Genomic DNA, 20,061 nt, shown 5'->3' on the forward strand with positions numbered 1-20,061 from the left:
AACTAATTTTTACATGTAGGAGAGACGTGTCAGTATAGGCCTAATCTTCAATTGGTTAAAAAATGTTTTATAGGGGTTGCTTTAACGCATAAAAAATAAGTCTAAATACAATGTAACTGTAATATTGTTACAATGTATTCATAAAAGAAACCTGCAAACCCTGTTCTTAGTGTTTAATTTATTACAAGAGCATCTGCAACATAGACAGAGACCCCACTGATCCTACCAGGGGCGGACTGACAACTCATGGGGCCCCCTGGCAATAGGGGATCATGGGGCCCCTGTGTCCTTGCCCAAACTCAAAAAAGCCTATGAAAAAGGTACCAGGGGCATCTTATGGGGCCCCCTACTGACCCTGGGGCCTCGGGCAGTGCCCGAGTTTCCAAATGGTCAGTCCGCCCCTGGATCCTACTGATTTCAATCTCCTCTGGAGGGATCGGCTCTGGAGCGATTGGAGTAAGACCACGGCATACTGGATATGCCCAAAGTCCATAACAGATCAAATACAATTATTTATACAGATCTCTACACCAGAACTAAAAGAGGAACATTGGAGGAGAAAAAAGGAAAATCCCTCAAAATTAAAGTGAAACTAAACCCTCGGGATCAACATGAACTAATTGTAATCCTTATGCTGTTAGCATTAATAAATAGATAGGAAGATACACTCACAGGCCACTTTATTAGGTCCACCTTGCTAGTGCCAAGAAAATCTCCCCCACACCATTACACCCCCATCACCACCAGCCTGAACCATTGATACAAGGCAGGATGGATCCACCACACCATGACACCACCAGCCTGAACCATTGATACAAGGCAGGATGGATCCACCACACCATTACACCCCCATCACCACCAGCCTGAACCATTGATACAAGGCAGGATGGATCCATGTTTGTTTTTATGACAAATTGTGGCCCTACCATCTGAATGTCACAGCAACCAGTCTGCCCATTCTCCTCTGATCTCTGACATCAACAAGGCATTTTCATCCACACAACTGCTGCTCACTGGATATTTTCTCTTTTTTTTCGGACCATTCTCTGTAAACCCTACAGATGGTTGGGCATCAAAATCCCAGTAGATCAGTAGTTTTTTAAATACTCAGAGCAGCCCGTCTGGCACCAACAACAACCATGCCATGTTCAAACTCACTTTAACCCCCTTCCTTCGCTATTCTGATGATCAGTTTGAACTTCAGCAAGTTGCCTTCACCACGTCTAGATGTCTAAATACATTGAGTTGCTGCCATGTGATTGGCTGATTCGCAATTTGTATTATGAAGCAATTGAACAGGTGTACCTAATAAAGTGGCCAGTGAGTGTATATTATATTCATTTGTTTTTGTTTTTTTTCTTTTACATTTCTTCAGCTGCTTCCTGGTTTCTGGCCTAGGCCAAAATGGTGTCATACATCCCAGGAGTCTTTCTCAGCTAAACACACTATCCTGCCCACATGCCTGAGCTAGGGGCAGACTTGAGGAAGTAAATGCTACATAAATCATCTGCCTTTACTCAAGATGGCTGCAACTAGAAATGCTAGAGGGGTGGAGACATGAATAAATTACATTTTCTTTAAATATTAAAAATTAATTAAATAGAGTTTTCAGTTTATGATGCTTAGATACAGTTAAGTTCCATTTTAAGGGAACGTTATATATTTCTTGGGAGGCCTACACTAGATGGAGTCATTGGGAGAGCTCAGGGAAGATACAGTATGTGTTAATGGGTGATGAGCTGCCTCATTCGGGACTTAAGAAAGCAGCTGAGCCCAAACCCCCCAACATAACAATGACCTTTTGGGCAATGCGATTGTTGCCAAATTACTCTCCCCGATGCGTGGATGGCAGGTGGAGACCAACTCCTGATCCACCTTCCTGGTTGTGTGCCTCGCCCCTCTACTCCGTGGGCTTTCAGACACTGGGCACCTTATTCAGGCCGACAGCCAAAGGACTCCAGTAAAACACACTCACTTTCTCCGCATACTAGGATGCAGGCCAATGAATGCACTCCAACATTGCGTGACAAATACAGTCTAGTCAAGGCATGGCTCTTCAGAGCATGGCTAAACAATAGATTCCAACACCAGCCATCTAGTTGATTACAACCGGCATGGGGAGAAGCTTGCTCTTGGGCCAAGTCCTAAGACTCCTTTTCCTTCTTTTAGCATGTCCATTTGTGGACCCAGTAAAGTCCTTTCCTGCCCCATATGTAGTCCAGACCTAGGGGGCCTCATCTAACCTAGTGTTTTCTTCCCCTGCCCCCCCAAAGGGAAGGGAAGAAGAGCACGTTCTTCTGTCCTCCTTCTCCTTCCTGCTTCAAAGCCCAACTGCAACTCCCAGCCCAAGACTCCCTCCAAGGGAGGGATCTTACCTAAAGGGGAACTCCACCTGCCTACATATGCACCTCCTAATTACAGTCTATCCTTTAAAGTAAATAACATAATTATTATACAGTATTTATAAAGCGCCAATAGTTCGCTCAGCGCTGTACATTGAAAAGGGAGACAGAACATGCGACAGAACAATACCAATACAATGCAATACACGAGGGGTTCGAGGGCCCTGCTCTTTCGAGCTTACAATCTAGGAGGGAGGGGATAGAGGTACAGGAGGAGATAGCTGTGGGGGATGGAGTGGTAGGAAGAGTGGAGGAGGTCGGAAATTAACAGGGGGTGGGGTAGGCTTCCCTGAAGAGATGGGTTTTCAGGGTGCGCCTAAAGGAGAGGAGAGTAGATGATAGTCTGATGGGTTGGGGCAGGGAGTTCCAGAGGATGGGTGACAGCCTGGAGAAATCCTGGAGGCGGGCATGGGAGGAGGAGACCAGGGAACTAGAGAGAAGGAGATCTTGTGAGAAGCGGAGTGTGCGTGTTGGGTGGTACTTGGATATTAGGTCGGTGATGTAATTTGGGGTAGTATGGTGGACAGCTTTGTACATCAGTGTTAGGATTTTGAATTTGATCCGTTGTGCAATCGGAAGCCAGTGGAGGGATTGGCAGAGGGGGGTAGCAGAAACTGAGCAGTTGGTAAGGTGAATGAGTCTGGCTGCCGTATTCAGGATTGACTTAAGCGGGGATAGCCTGTGGTGAGGCAGGCCAGTGAGGAGGGAGTTGCAGTAGTCGAGTCGTGATATGATGAGGGAGTGGATGAGCTGTTTAGTGGTTTCTGGGGTTAGGAACGTGCGGATTTTGGCGATGTTGCGGTGATGTTGCGGTGATGTTACATTGCCCAATATCCTTCACTTAAGACTGAAGAAAAAGATACTTGTATAGGCCCAACTGGAACTGGGTTTGCTTGAATTTTTTTTTTTTTTTAAATAACTCAAACAACTGAAATAAGGGCACAAACCAAGCCTGAAAGTGATTTAAATCTGTAATCTCACAGACTAGCAGAATTTTATTATTGATTTAATAGACTTTTTTTCTGTTTATTAAATTTCCTCAGAATTGGCTACGTTCCTGGTTACAACGTTATTTGTCTTTAACCATTACGGGAAATGTCAATACGCAGCACTTTAACCGAGTAGATAATGATGACAAAAAAGGCCAAGCAGAACAGATATATGTAGATGCCACCACCATAACTCACCGGAGTCTACACGACCCGTAGAAGAGATGGTGCTTTATTTGGCTCACAAATGAAAAACAAATGACACTAATGTATCAACCCCAACGTCGTTCTTTGATCTATAAGGATGATTATAACGCATGACATTTTATGCTGAGATAATTCAATAATACTTAGGATTTTTTTCTTTTGCAATTTGGAAAACATTGTGTTTGGATTATTTATGGAGACCAAAGGACTTAGTGAGTCATTGTGAAGTTAAAATCTGGTTTTCTCTTATGCAAAGGTCAGAAACTGGTGGAAAAATTTTAAAGCTTTGATAGCAGAAATTAACCCTGGCTGGGCCATTTCTTGTTTTTCAAAGTGAATGACAACATGGGCACTTAACAATATTTGTTTAAGTTAAAAGCTCCAAGAGCTGAGATTTGTGCCTGGACATGTGCCCAAGAAACAATGAATACTATTCAGGGGACACTTAGGTAAGTGCCAGTAATGGAGATGTTGAGTTTCATACTTGCTGTAAAGCTGCAGTATCAGTCCAATAATCAGGATAAACCTGTTTTAAATTTCCAAACTGCTAGTCCCCATATGGGTTTAGACTTTGCCTTGTGATGGTCGACATACCTTCAGAGGGGTCTTCAGGGTCTGAGAACCATAGGACCAGGGGTGTCCAAACTTTCTAACTGTAATGTACCTGGTGGTAGAGTCTGAAATGTGGAGGTAGGTTTCTCTTTCACCCCTGGCTCAAGAACCCTGCTAAAGTGACAGAAGCGCCTGAGCACAAATGGGAATGAGTGCCTGATTGTTCTTCCGCTCAAGGGTGCTGGAAAGCCAAGCATGCATTGCTGAAAAGCAGGCTGTGCATTGCTGAAGAGAAGGCTGTGTGTTTCTGAGGAGCAGGCTGTGCATTGCTGGAAGGCAAGAACAGAAGACAGTCAGAGGGCTCAGAAGCAGGTAAGCAGGGTCAGGCAGTCTGGGTCAATAACTGAAAAGCAGATCAAAGTACAAACGTCAGGCAGAAGAATAGTCAATGTCAGGTCAGGTTGGGTAACAGCAGGCAGAAGGGTGGATAAGCAGAAGGAGCAGGCAGTGACGAAGTCCACAGACAAGCCAGGGGTTGGTACAGGCAGCATTTAGGCTTTGAGTCAGAAGCAGATCAAGTTGGTAACAAGGAGTCAACAAAGGAACAGGTAGCTGATAATAAGGAAACATAATAGACCAAATGGCAAGGATCCAGGGCCCTAGAGCAGGTTAAATAGCCCACCTACAATTTGTTTGCACTTGTGCACTTACACGCATGTACACCAGTAAATTAGCCACGAACCGATCATCTGCACACAAGAATGTGCCTTTCCTGACACTAACTAAAGGTCCAGTTTACTGTTCTTCAGACTCTCGTGGGGACTAACAGTGGCCAGTGGGAGTAGAAAATGTCCTTGCATCAGTGGGAGTTAATTATGCAATAACTTTGCCATTAGCGGGAGGAATAGTGCCCAATCATTGGTGCTGGTGGGAGGAATAGTGCTCAATCACTGGTGTTGTTGGGAGGAATTGTGCCCTATCATTAGTGTCGGTGGGAGAAATAGTGCCCAATCATTGGAATCAGTGGGAGGAATAGTGCCCCATCATTGGCATTAGTGGGAGGAATAGTGTCCCATCATTGGTATCAGTGGGAGGAATAGTGCCCCATCATTGGCATTAGTGGGAGGAATAGTGTCCCATCATTGGTATCAGTGGGAGGAATAGTGCCCCATCATTGGTATCAGTAGGAGGAATAGTGCCCCTTCATTGGTATCAGTGGGAGGAATAGTGCCCCATCATTGGTATCAGTGGGAGGAATAGTGCCCCATCATTTGCATTAGTGGGAGGAATAGTGTCCCATCATTGGTATCAGAGGAGGAATAGTGCCCCATCATTGGTGTCAGTGGTAGGAATAGTGCCCCATCATTGGTGTCAGTGGGAGGAATATTGCCCCTTCATTGGCATCAGTGGGAGGAATAGTGCCCCATCATTGGTATCAGTGGTAGGAATAGTGCCCCATCATTGGTGTCAGTGGTAGGAATAGTGCCCCATCATTGGTATCAGTGGGAGGAATAGTGCCCCATCATTGGTATTAGTGGGAGGAATAGTGCCCCATCATTGGTATCAGTGGGAGGAATAGTGCCACATCATTGGTGTTGATGTTAGGAATAGTGCCTTATCATTGGTATCAGTGGGAGGAATAGTGCCCCATCCTTGGTATTAGTGGGAGGAATAGTGCCCCATCATTGGCATTAGTGGGAGGAATAGTGCCCCATCATTGGTATCAGTGGGAGCAATAGTGTCCCATCATTGGTATCAGTGGGAGGAATAGTGCCCCATCACTGGTATTAGTGGGAGAAATAGTGCCCCATCCTTGGAATTAGTGGGAGGAATAGTGCCCCATCATTGGTATCAGTGGAAGGAATAGTGTCCCATCATTGGTATCAGTGGAAGGAATAGTGCCCCATCATTGGTATCAGTGGGAGGAATAGTGTCCCATCATTGGTATTAGTGGGGGGAATAGTGCCCCAGCATTAGTATCAGTGGGAGGAATAGTGCCTCATCATTGATATTAGTGGGAGGAAAAGTGCCTCATCATTGGTATCAGGGGGAGGAATAGTGCCCCATCATTGGTATTAGTGGAAGGAATAGTGCCCCATCATTGGTATCAGTGGGAGGAATAGTGCCCCATCATTGGTATCAGGGGGAGGAATAGTGCCCCATCATTGGTGTCAGTGGGAGGAATAGTGCCCCATCATTGGTATCAGTGGGAGGAATAGTGTCCCATCATTGGTATCAGTGGGAGGAATAGTGCCTCATCATTGGTATTAGTGGGAGGAAAAGTGCCTCATCATTGGTATCAGTGGGAGGAATAGTGCCCCATCATTGGTGTCAGTGGGAGGAATTGTACCCCATATATGATTTCAGTGGAAGGAATAGTGCCCCATCATTGGTATCAGTGGGAGGAATAGTGCCCCATCATTGGTGTCAGTGGAAGGAATAGTGCCCCATCATTGGTATCAGTGGGAGGAAAAGTGCCCCATCATTGGTGTCAGTGGGAGGAATAGTGCCCCATCATTGGTGTCAGTGGGAGGAATAGTACCTCATTATTGTGGAGGAGAGCAGAGGTCATCAGTTTGATGCTACTCCTTTTACTGTCCCATCACAGGCTGGGGGCGGGAGCATTTACCAAACTGCAACAGAGAAAATTCAGGTCTTCTACCCTGAAAGACAGGGCTGTAACAGAAGGTAAGTGACTCCTATATATGTATTAAGGCTGTTTGCTGAAAGTATAGTTTTCCATTATTCCTAAAATATGTCTCTGGGACTCACTATGTGGCCAGGTAATGAGACATGGCTTTAAAATAAACTTCTGGAGCTGTCCTTGCTTTAAAAACAGAGCAGGTTTGAAGGAAGCGGCTCACTTTATATACCGATGGCAGCCTCAACCCCCAAAATAATCCATCTGAGAATCTGAATTCCCCGCTGTTGATGGATGGTTAATAGCTTGGCTCACAGTGTCACAGCAGAACAGTCTTTGCTATTTTAACTCAACTCAGAACCTAAGTCGAACTAATCCTTAAACCAAATATTCAGTTCACTGGCTGACTAGAAGGAGAGCCATCATTTGAAGAGCCTTTTTTTTTTTTTTTTACACGCTACAAATTAAATTGATCGTCTCAACTTCTCATGCCGTTTTTACTTTCTAAGAAAGAAATGCATTTTAAAAAAAAGACCCAAGCCAAAACTACAATCCAAGTAATTAATTATGAATCCCCTTAATATTCCATATTGCTGTGTATACAAGTCAGATGTTCTATTTTAGGCGTTATGCTATGCAATGTGTTGAAATGTTCCATGCATGCTTGAGGAGCTACAAGCAAGAAAGATTATTATTCTGTCACAAGCAGAGGAGCTGTAAGAGTTCGCAAGGCCCTGTGATAATTAACTTGTTATTCAGAAGTAAATCCATGAGCATATTTTGCTACGTTGTTCACATGTAGTTTGCTTACTTGTTTGTTTTCATCCCCGATGTAGCAGGGACAAAGTTGCTGTTGTCAATTACAGTTCCATAAAAGTATACGCGTACACCGTACATCCAGCCGGGAAGCAAGAGTCATTGACCCGGATCATTATCCCATATCATTAAACAGCTATGGAAACCCTTATAGACAGAAGAAATATCTAAGAGAACACATGGGAAAGAGCTTCTAAGAGTAACTGCCTCTGTACAAAGAGAACAAGAAGTGTGTGTATGGTTTCCTTCACCTAGTATGGTGGCCTTTATGTACCTGTGTATATATACATCTAAAAATGTTGTAGTATAGAGCTCATTCAGCAGGTTCATTGAAGTATAACACAAAGAAAATCAGTGAGCGCTAACAGAAATAGCAGCTAAATACACCAAAAAAAAAGGAACTACAAGTCCTCTCAATAAGATCAAATGTGCCAAGGGAAGGTGCAGCGCATAAGTTAATCAATACATCTAAACATCATAGTCCTCAATCCGTTTAAAATCAGAAACATCAATCAAAGCAATAGCCCTGATGGACTCCCTCCTACAGTTATAACTGCCTCAAAAGAACTGAAATGCTGTTGTAACTGTTTTCCTAATTAAAGAGCAAAGGCCATTCCAATGTGCATTGAAATACAGCTTCCTGAAGGATATCTACATGTTCTCTATCATAGGTGCCCTTTGGACTTATCATCCTGTATTTGTTTTTTTTGGACCATTAACAACCAACTACTTCAATGAGCCTCTAAACATCATAGTCTTCAATCCGTTTAAAATCATAAACATCAATCAAAGCAATAGTATGAGTAAACATACGTATATGTGAGTTCCAATGGATAAACTCTGTAGCGTGAAGGTGATATTCAACATCCAACAGGTTGTGCGCATAAATACTGGAATCAACTATAAAGAGCGAAGTGCTTATCATCCGGTGGTGTGCGATAGATTAGTGGGATTGCAAACTCACCAGAAGCGCAATCTTAACCTTTCTAGCGGTATTCCCGAGTGTAGCTCGGGGTAAAATGTCAGTACCAAAAGCGGTAACCCCGAGCTACACTCAGGCTTACCATGCGGCGCTGCATAGGGAGTCCCTGCAGAGCTTACCTTGTCCTGCGCTCCCGTGATGTGTCCCCTGCAGCGTCCCCGGCTATCTCCTCCGGCCGATGCCGGCATCCGGCTTCTGTGTTCCGGTCCCTGTGACGTCGGGACATACGGGCGCCGCCGCCGGCGGGAAATTTGAAGATTTTAAAAAATTTCATTTTTTTCCAAACAAATTTTACATAGTAAAACATTCCTGTATCAACCCATTTCACATACATTTTGTCCCGAGTGCTTTGTCCGGCGCCCTGCCTGCATTTTGTCTGTTCTTTCTGCCTGGAAACTGAGAAAAGTCCATGGCGTCCAAAAAGCGTCCTTTTAGGTCAAAAGCGGGTTTAGACCGGCTAGAGAACAGCGATAGGAAATGAGAACCACTTGCAGAATTGAGTGATAATGATTCGTGGGGGAAATTCCTCATCAGACACTGAAAACGATTCTGCGACTTTGCTCAGCGATGTGCGAACTTGGCGCTCTGTTTCAAATTTCAGTGTTTTTGGTTTGATTATATTATTGAATTAAATGTATTATTATTATATTATTATTTTTTAGGATTATTTATTAAATTATAATTTATGATTTCGTGTTTCAAATTTTATCCTACCCGGGATGTTTACTAGACTCTTGTTCGGACAGATTTCAGGGAGTTATTCCTAAAAATTACAGCCTACAATAAAAAAACAACATATTTCCATGCAAAATAATGGTACCGCTTTCAGCACCAAAAATCGGAAATAATCATACCACCAGGGAGGTTAATGCGCATTAGCCAATATTTGCCAGCCTGGAGATTTCCCTTCAATGGAACCTGGTCTGATCTTTCCCTCTGATGGTATGGGCGCTTAGGTGAGGTCAATCAGAGGTCCCTCTCATGGGTGGTCTGGTCATAGGGGAGTTAATCCATCCTCCAAATCGGATGGGACCTAGGTCCTGAGGGTTTAAATACTGTCAGGTGTACCATGTGATCCCCACTCTTATAGATGACCCACACTGACTGGCAGTGCGCTTCTGGTGAGTTTGCAATGTCCCAAGCGACCTGGTTCTAGCTAGCTGAAAGTCCACCCCCACCATCAGGGGCCCTGATGCAGAAGCAGGCTGGGGTTTAGACTCCACACCCTGGGGAACCCTGAGTTGGGAATCTCAAAGGACTAACTAACACGGACACCTGGCCATTTGCCTAATTATTTTATGCATTTTTTCACAGAATGAAAACATTTACTAAAAAGACTAAAATAAAATATTTAGGGCAACAGTAAACAAATAATTAAAAATACTAAAAAAGAAAAAAAAAATACAAAGAACACTAAAATACATTACACTACCCTAAATACATCCAAAAATGCTCTCATTAAAAAAAAAAATCTTTTTTTTTTCCAAATTTTTTCTAATAAGGAGCGAAATCGAGAGTTACTTTCCCAGCAAAATTTTGCTAGCAGTGGCATCAATAATCTTGCGTCAGATTCAATTTGCTGAAATCATTGAGCTCATCCTTACTCTTGATAGAGAAGAGCAGACATAAATCAGTTTATCCAGATTACTGACTGAATTCATCCGCTATTTTCTACAATATTTATAAAGTGGCAGCCTCCAGACTAGTGAATAAAAATGTTGAAAGAGTCTAAGAATGTTGAGCGCAAAAGTGCAGAATTTGTGAAATAAGTGGTGGCAAAAGCGGTGAATTACAATAAAAGTGGTAAACCCATTCATAGGAAGAATAGGAGGCTTGTATTACAAGTAATTACATAGATTGCATTTATAGTACTGTAAAAGCTGCACTTCTTCCCCTCAAATTCCAATTTTACAGCTTTTATTAAGCTAACAAAGTTCAAGGAAACGTGAAAAATCTCTAAGAAAGAGCAGAATGGAAAAATGCTGAACTAACAAATGGAAACAAGGGCACACGGGAGGATGAAATCTCTGATGGGTTTCAAACTAGGCAGTGTTCTGAGATCAAAAGCGACTTTGTGAGAATTGTGTCAGAGATGTTTTTGCTTCTATATGTCTTTATTTTATTGAATAAAGTTGGACTGTTAAAACATGTACTTGGAGTGTGATCATCTTCTGTTTAAGTCAGTGATCTCCGAACTGCAGGCCACGGGCTGGATGTGGCCCTTTGCTTGCCTTTACCTGGCCTTTGGGCCACTGATATGAGGCACTAATTCTCCCACCACCAATGAGACAATATTCCTTCCAATTACACCAACAGTGGGGCATAATCCCTTCCACTGACACCAAGATTGGGGCACTATTCCTTCCATGAACACTAATAAGGGGGCATAATTCCTTCCACTGATATAAATTGTGAAACACTATTCCTCTCACTGATACCAATGATGGGACACAATTCCTCCCCCCTGATTCCATTGATGGGGCACTATTCCTCACACTGATACCAATGATGGGGCACTATTCCTTCCACTGATAGCAATGATGGGTCACTATTCCTACCACTGATGCCAATGTTGGGTCACTATTCCTCCCACTGATACCAATGAAGGGGCACTATTCCTCCCATTGATACCAATGATGGGGCCCTATTCCTCCCACTGATACCAATGATGGGTCACTATTCCTTCCACTGATGCCAATGATGGGGCACTATTCCTCCCACTGATACCAATGATGGAGTACTATTCCTCCCACTGATACCAATGATGGAGTACTATTCCTTCCACTGATATCAATGATGGAGTACTATTCCTCCCACTGATACCAATGATGGGACACTATTCCTCCCACTGATACCAATGATGGAGTACTATTCCTCTCACTGATACCAATGATGGAGTACTATTCCTCCCACTGACACCAATGATGGGGCACTATTCCTCCCACTGATACCAATGATGGGGCACTATTCCTCTCACTGATACCAATGATGGGGCGCTATTCCTCTCACTGATACCAATGATGGGGCCCTATTCCTCCCACTGATACCAATGATGGAGTACTATTCTTCTCACTGATACCAATGATGGAGTACTATTTCTCCCACTGATACCAATGATGGAGTACTATTCTCCCTACTAATAGTGCCGATGGGGTAATATTCCCTCTCCAACTGCCTGCAGGTGATAAATAATTGTTTTACTCTCACTGACCTCCAAGCCTGTTGCACTTTCCCACTCATTCGAGTAGCTTTCTCAGTTCCAGTAAAAACATCTTGAACACTATAAAAGTCCAATTAAGCGTGACTGTCATCAGACATGATGGAGTATCAAAAATGAATGCCTGTTGAGAAATTGAATGTTTAATTATGCAAAGATGGAAACGGGTAGCCTATAAATTCCTCCACTCATAGTTACCTTTCCACATGGTCCTCATCACATTTCCTCCATTTGCTCTATCAGTTTACCCAGGCCTCAAATCTAGTTTGAAAAATTCTGAAAAGCACTATTTTCTCCACTACTTCAGAACTGTTTTAACCTTCTGCAGGTCCTCAGATCTTGTGCCAGTTATGTAATCCTTCATTGTCTCAAAAATGGAGAAGTCAGATTGTAGGCAGATACCTACAAAGGGGTAATGTTTTTCTGCTCTGCTATCTAGGTTGTTTCTGAACTGAATATTACAATTTAGATGCGTGGGGAATCTGAGGAACTGATTGACTAGATTTTCCCACCTCTTTTCTAGAGATCCACAGAAAAAGGGGCTCTTCTATGCCCCAGAGAGCTCTCTGCTGAAACACAGCCAAGATGTAGACTGTTACTCTGCCAGACTGTGCCCCCATTTTGGGGACCATTGGGGTTCCCTATGGGGCTGGAGCCTAAGGACTCCTATTGACTCTTGCCTGCCAGTTATGAACTTATTGCCTTTGAGGATTCCTCCTCAAATGGACTTTTGCCTTGAAAGGACTGCTTAGTGGACTTGCCATCTGCTTAAGGTACAGGGCACTTAAATAACTCTGTACAGGAATATAAAAATATTGCTTTGCAAAGACTGTTTCTGCATGTTTGCATTTCTTCAGTAAAGACCAGGGGCAGACTGACCATTTGGAAACTCGGGGACTGCCCGAGGGTCCGGGGTCAGTATGGGGCCCCATGAGATGCCCCTGGTACCTTTTTAATAGGCTTTTTTGAGTTTGGGCAAGGACACAGGGGCACCATTATCCCCTATTGCCCGGTGGCCCCATGAGTTGTCAGTCCACCCCTGGTAAAGACTGTTCATGTTCCTTTAAGTGCCTGGTCTGAAGTCCCTGTAAGTGGTGCATTGCATAGCTTATATAAAGTACAGGGCTTGTACAAGGTCAGAGGAGATACAGTACATTTTAGTTCAGCAGGTAGTTTGCTGTCTAGTGTAGGCTACATTGTCGTTGCTAGGACAATGTCTCTCCTTGGTAAGAAAAATTCTCTCTTTAGAATTATTTTGGAACTTGCAATCAAGGGAGGACTGAGCTGAGGGGCAAGGGTGTATTAGTTCCCTGCGTAAGTCATGATAAGACATGTTAGGCTGGTGGCCCTTAGCTGAAATACTTTACCATTCAGACACCAATCAGAGGGAAACCATCAATCAGTGGCATATGGTGGGCATTATTTAGCTAGCTGATTGCTGTTCAGACTTGAAATTACAGTTCCTGGCAGAATGGGGGCTTCCAGCATTGAAGTTGATTTGCCAAATACAAGAGAATTTGCTCCAGAGCTTAGTGAATGAGCTGAGGCTCTGTTGACTTCCATCGTAAAATCATGTGCAAGCAAAAATGCAGCTTTCAAAAGATGTCTTTGCACATGATTGGCCTTCGGTGAGAGGGAAGGATTGCCTGGTGTCCAGAAAGCTTGTAAATTTTGAATGAATAAGTCACTCCAGAATCTACCCCCCCAAAAATACTCATTAACAGCCTTGACGAAGGCGAAGTCCATTCCCTTGAAATATGTTGACTTGATGTTCATGTTTTACCCTTTCAATAAAAGAGTAAAACATGGTGTGAGGTTCATAAAAATGTATTTAAGGGGTAAAACATCAACATCAAGCCAATACATTTCAGGGGTATGGACACCCCCTTAATTGGGGCTGTTAATGAGTATTTATGGGTGGGGGTGGGTTTTGGAGTGATTTCTACATTCCAAGCTTCCATTTGGAAGAATGCCTGTTTGTGATGATGCCGATTGTCAGTGATGAAATCGGAGAAATCCTGGCAATGTGCCAATACCCAATATAGCTGTGCTATAAATGTGCGCATGCGCATAGGAGTGCAGCATGTAGTGGCGCGTTGGCATGCATGATGGCGTATTGGCACACGCAAAGCGCAATAGTTGCTGGCGCCCAGTGACCTTTTAAGGGCTGCAGCTCCTCTCAGTATTTGCCTGGTTTTTGTTAGCCTTCTGTTCCTGTGTTACTGTGCGAGTTTCTCTGCTTGATTATCTGTTATCGACCTGGCTTGACCCCAACCTGTTCCTGCTTCTCTCCTGGCTCTGACTCCAGCTACATGGATCTTCTCCTGTCTATACCTGATGAATGTTCTGTGTCTGACACTGGGTTGCTCCTGACTATGCTTCTGCCTTCGTTCCTGATTGATATCTTGTGTTTGGCCCATGGCCCTGGCTCCTGACTACACTTTCTGCTCTGCCTATCAGTCAAGATACGCCAAGTCTTCCAGTCTTCCAGAGTCACCTGCCATGTCCTCTCTGCTCTCAGGTGCAGGGGCGGACTGACCATTTGGAAATTCGGGCACTGCCCGAGGGCCCGGGGTCAGTAGGGGGCCCCATGAGATGCCCCTGGTACATTTTTCATAGGCTTTTTTGAGTTTGGGCAAGGACACAGGGGCCCCATGATCCCCTTTTTCCCGGGGGCCCCATGAGTTTTCAGTCCACCCCTGCTCGGGTGTCTTCTCATCTGGAACTACCAGGCAACCGCACCACTGCCAACCCATGCTTCTTTGGGTACTGTCCCTTCTATCACCACTAGAGATGAGCGAATCGAAGTATCCGAAGTGGAATTCGAGTCGAATATCGGAAAAATTTCGATTCGTGCCGAATCCGAAAAACAGCCTAATTCGGACGCGCGAATCGAAATTTTTCCGAAAATGGCGGCTGACATGTGCGGCGACGGAGCGGGGATGTCGGGGAAGGCGCGCAGACAAGGCGCGCTGCCCCATAATGCATTCCTCAACGACATGTGATCGCATCAGCCAATCAGCAGCCAGCCAGCCAGCACTGTGTAATGGTCGAGGTATATATAGCGGCCATTTTGGAAATCTTCATTTGCCTGCAGTCATTGAACAGAGGCAGACCGCTCTGTACTAGGGACAGGGACAGAGTTAGGGCCACAGAAACGAGAATTGGGGACAGAGAGAAGTTACTTAGGGACAGAGAACCATTACTCAGGGACACAGACTTGTTAATGAGGGCCACAGAATCGTTATTTAGGGACAAAGAAACGCTAGTTAGGGCCACAGAATTCATACTCAGGGACAGACAGAATTTTCACTCAGTGCCAGAGAATTGTTACTTAGGGCCACAGAAACGTTATTAGGGCCACAGAATTTTTACTCAGGGACAGACAGAATTGTTACTGAGTGCCAGAGAATTGTTACTCAGGGACAGACAGAATTGTTACTGAGTGCCAGAGAATTCTTACTCAGGGCCACAGAATTCATTCTCAGGGACAGACAGAATTGTTACTCAGGGACAGACAGAATTGTTACTGAGTGCCAGAGAATTGTTACTCAGGGACAGACAGAATTGTTACTGAGTGCCAGAGAATTGTTACTCAGGGACAGACAGAATTGTTACTGAGTGCCAGAGAATTGTTACTCGCACAGACACAAAATTGTTACTTGCACAGACACAGAATTGTTACTCGCACAGACACAGAATTGTTACTGAGTGCCAGAGAATTGTTACTCAGGGACAGACAGAATTGTTACTGAGTGCCAGAGAATTGTTACTCAGGGACAGACAGAATTGTTACTGAGTGCCAGAGAATTGTTACTCAGGGACAGACAGAATTGTTACTGAGTGCCAGAGAATTGTTACTCAGGGACAGACAGAATTGTTACTGAGTGCCAGAGAATTGTTACTCGCACAGACACAAAATTGTTACTTGCACAGACACAGAATTGTTACTCGCACAGACACAGAATTGTTACTCAGGGCCACAGAATTCATACTCAGGGACAGACAGAATTGTTACTGAGTGCCAGAGAATTGTTACTCAGGGACAGACAGAATTGTTACTGAGTGCCAGAGAATTGTTACTCAGGGACAGACAGAATTGTTACTGAGTGCCAGAGAATTGTTACTCGCACAGACACAAAATTGTTACTTGCACAGACACAGAATTGTTACTCGCACAGACACAGAATTGTTACTCAGGGCCACAGAATTCATACTCAGGGACAGACAGAATTGTTACTGAGTGCCAGAGAATTGTTACTCAGGGACAGACAGAATTGTTACTGAGTGCCAGAGAATTGTTACTCAGGGACAGACAGAATTGTTACTGAGTGCCAGAGAATTGTTACTCGCACAGACACAAAATTGTTACTTGCACAGACACAGAATTGTTACTCGCACAGACACAGAATTGTTACTCAGGGCCACAGAATTCATACTCAGGGACAGACAGAATTGTTACTGAGTGCCAGAGAATTGTTACTCAGGGACAGACAGAATTGTTACTGAGTGCCAGAGAATTGTTACTCAGGGACAGACAGAATTGTTACTGAGTGCCAGAGAATTGTTACTCGCACAGACACAAAATTGTTACTTGCACAGACACAGAATTGTTACTCGCACAGACACAGAATTGTTACTGAGTGCCAGAGAATTGTTACTCAGGGACAGACAGAATTGTTACTGAGTGCCAGAGAATTGTTACTCAGGGACAGACAGAATTGTTACTGAGTGCCAGAGAATTGTTACTCAGGGACAGACAGAATTGTTACTGAGTGCCAGAGAATTGTTACTCAGGGACAGACAGAATTGTTACTGAGTGCCAGAGAATTGTTACTCGCACAGACACAAAATTGTTACTTGCACAGACACAGAATTGTTACTCGCACAGACACAGAATTGTTACTCAGGGCCACAGAATTCATACTCAGGGACAGACAGAATTGTTACTGAGTGCCAGAGAATTGTTACTCAGGGACAGACAGAATTGTTACTGAGTGCCAGAGAATTGTTACTCAGGGACAGACAGAATTGTTACTGAGTGCCAGAGAATTGTTACTCGCACAGACACAAAATTGTTACTTGCACAGACACAGAATTGTTACTCGCACAGACACAGAATTGTTACTCAGGGCCACAGAATTCATACTCAGGGACAGACAGAATTGTTACTGAGTGCCAGAGAATTGTTACTCAGGGACAGACAGAATTGTTACTGAGTGCCAGAGAATTGTTACTCAGGGACAGACAGAATTGTTACTGAGTGCCAGAGAATTGTTACTCGCACAGACACAAAATTGTTACTTGCACAGACACAGAATTGTTACTCGCACAGACACAGAATTGTTACTCAGGGCCACAGAATTCATACTCAGGGACAGACAGAATTGTTACTGAGTGCCAGAGAATTGTTACTCAGGGACAGACAGAATTGTTACTGAGTGCCAGAGAATTGTTACTCAGGGACAGACAGAATTGTTACTGAGTGCCAGAGAATTGTTACTCGCACAGACACAAAATTGTTACTTGCACAGACACAGAATTGTTACTCGCACAGACACAGAATTGTTACTGAGTGCCAGAGAATTGTTACTCAGGGACAGACAGAATTGTTACTGAGTGCCAGAGAATTGTTACTCAGGGACAGACAGAATTGTTACTGAGTGCCAGAGAATTGTTACTCAGGGACAGACAGAATTGTTACTGAGTGCCAGAGAATTGTTACTCAGGGACAGACAGAATTGTTACTGAGTGCCAGAGAATTGTTACTCGCACAGACACAAAATTGTTACTTGCACAGACACAGAATTGTTACTCGCACAGACACAGAATTGTTACTCAGGGCCACAGAATTCATACTCAGGGACAGACAGAATTGTTACTGAGTGCCAGAGAATTGTTACTCAGGGACAGACAGAATTGTTACTGAGTGCCAGAGAATTGTTACTCAGGGACAGACAGAATTGTTACTGAGTGCCAGAGAATTGTTACTCGCACAGACACAAAATTGTTACTTGCACAGACACAGAATTGTTACTCGCACAGACACAGAATTGTTACTCAGGGCCACAGAATTCATACTCAGGGACAGACAGAATTGTTACTGAGTGCCAGAGAATTGTTACTCAGGGACAGACAGAATTGTTACTGAGTGCCAGAGAATTGTTACTCAGGGACAGACAGAATTGTTACTGAGTGCCAGAGAATTGTTACTCGCACAGACACAAAATTGTTACTTGCACAGACACAGAATTGTTACTCGCACAGACACAGAATTGTTACTCAGGGCCACAGAATTCATACTCAGGGACAGACAGAATTGTTACTGAGTGCCAGAGAATTGTTACTCAGGGACAGACAGAATTGTTACTGAGTGCCAGAGAATTGTTACTCAGGGACAGACAGAATTGTTACTGAGTGCCAGAGAATTGTTACTCGCACAGACACAAAATTGTTACTTGCACAGACACAGAATTGTTACTCGCACAGACACAGAATTGTTACTGAGTGCCAGAGAATTGTTACTCAGGGACAGACAGAATTGTTACTGAGTGCCAGAGAATTGTTACTCAGGGACAGACAGAATTGTTACTGAGTGCCAGAGAATTGTTACTCAGGGACAGACAGAATTGTTACTGAGTGCCAGAGAATTGTTACTCAGGGACAGACAGAATTGTTACTGAGTGCCAGAGAATTGTTACTCGCACAGACACAAAATTGTTACTTGCACAGACACAGAATTGTTACTCGCACAGACACAGAATTGTTACTCAGGGCCACAGAATTCATACTCAGGGACAGACAGAATTGTTACTGAGTGCCAGAGAATTGTTACTCAGGGACAGACAGAATTGTTACTGAGTGCCAGAGAATTGTTACTCAGGGACAGACAGAATTGTTACTGAGTGCCAGAGAATTGTTACTCGCACAGACACAAAATTGTTACTTGCACAGACACAGAATTGTTACTCGCACAGACACAGAATTGTTACTGAGTGCCAGAGAATTGTTACTCAGGGACAGACAGAATTGTTACTGAGTGCCAGAGAATTGTTACTCAGGGACAGACAGAACTGTTACTGAGTGCCAGAGAATTGTTACTCAGGGACAGACAGAATTGTTACTGAGTGCCAGAGAATTGTTACTCAGGGACAGACAGAATTGTTACTGAGTGCCAGAGAATTGTTACTCGCACAGACACAAAATTGTTACTTGCACAGACACAGAATTGTTACTCGCACAGACACAGAATTGTTACTGAGTGCCAGAGAATTGTTACTCAGGGACAGACAGAATTGTTACTGAGTGCCAGAGAATTGTTACTCAGGGACAGACAGAATTGTTACTGAGTGCCAGAGAATTGTTACTCGCACAGACACAAAATTGTTACTTGCACAGACACAGAATTGTTACTCGCACAGACACAGAATTGTTACTCAGGGCCACAGAATTCATACTCAGGGACAGACAGAATTGTTACTGAGTGCCAGAGAATTGTTACTCAGGGACAGACAGAATTGTTACTGAGTGCCAGAGAATTGTTACTCGCACAGACACAAAATTGTTACTTGCACAGACACAGAATTGTTACTCGCACAGACACAGAATTGTTACTGAGTGCCAGAGAATTGTTACTCAGGGACAGACAGAATTGTTACTGAGTGCCAGAGAATTGTTACTCAGGGACAGACAGAATTGTTACTGAGTGCCAGAGAATTGTTACTCAGGGACAGACAGAATTGTTACTGAGTGCCAGAGAATTGTTACTCGCACAGACACAAAATTGTTACTTGCACAGACACAGAATTGTTACTCGCACAGACACAGAATTGTTACTCAGGGCCACAGAATTCATACTCAGGGACAGACAGAATTGTTACTGAGTGCCAGAGAATTGTTACTCAGGGACAGACAGAATTGTTACTGAGTGCCAGAGAATTGTTACTCGCACAGACACAAAATTGTTACTTGCACAGACACAGAATTGTTACTCGCACAGACACAGAATTGTTACTCAGGGCCACAGAATTCATACTCAGGGACAGACAGAATTGTTACTGAGTGCCAGAGAATTGTTACTCAGGGACAGACAGAATTGTTACTGAGTGCCAGAGAATTGTTACTCAGGGACAGACAGAATTGTTACTGAGTGCCAGAGAATTGTTACTCGCACAGACACAAAATTGTTACTTGCACAGACACAGAATTGTTACTCGCACAGACACAGAATTGTTACTGAGTGCCAGAGAATTGTT

This window comes from Staurois parvus, unplaced genomic scaffold, assembly GCF_062004578.1.
Source record: "Staurois parvus isolate SC_StPar_1 unplaced genomic scaffold, SC_StPar_1.0 ptg001044l, whole genome shotgun sequence".
In the NCBI taxonomy this organism is placed as follows: domain Eukaryota; kingdom Metazoa; phylum Chordata; class Amphibia; order Anura; family Ranidae; genus Staurois; species Staurois parvus.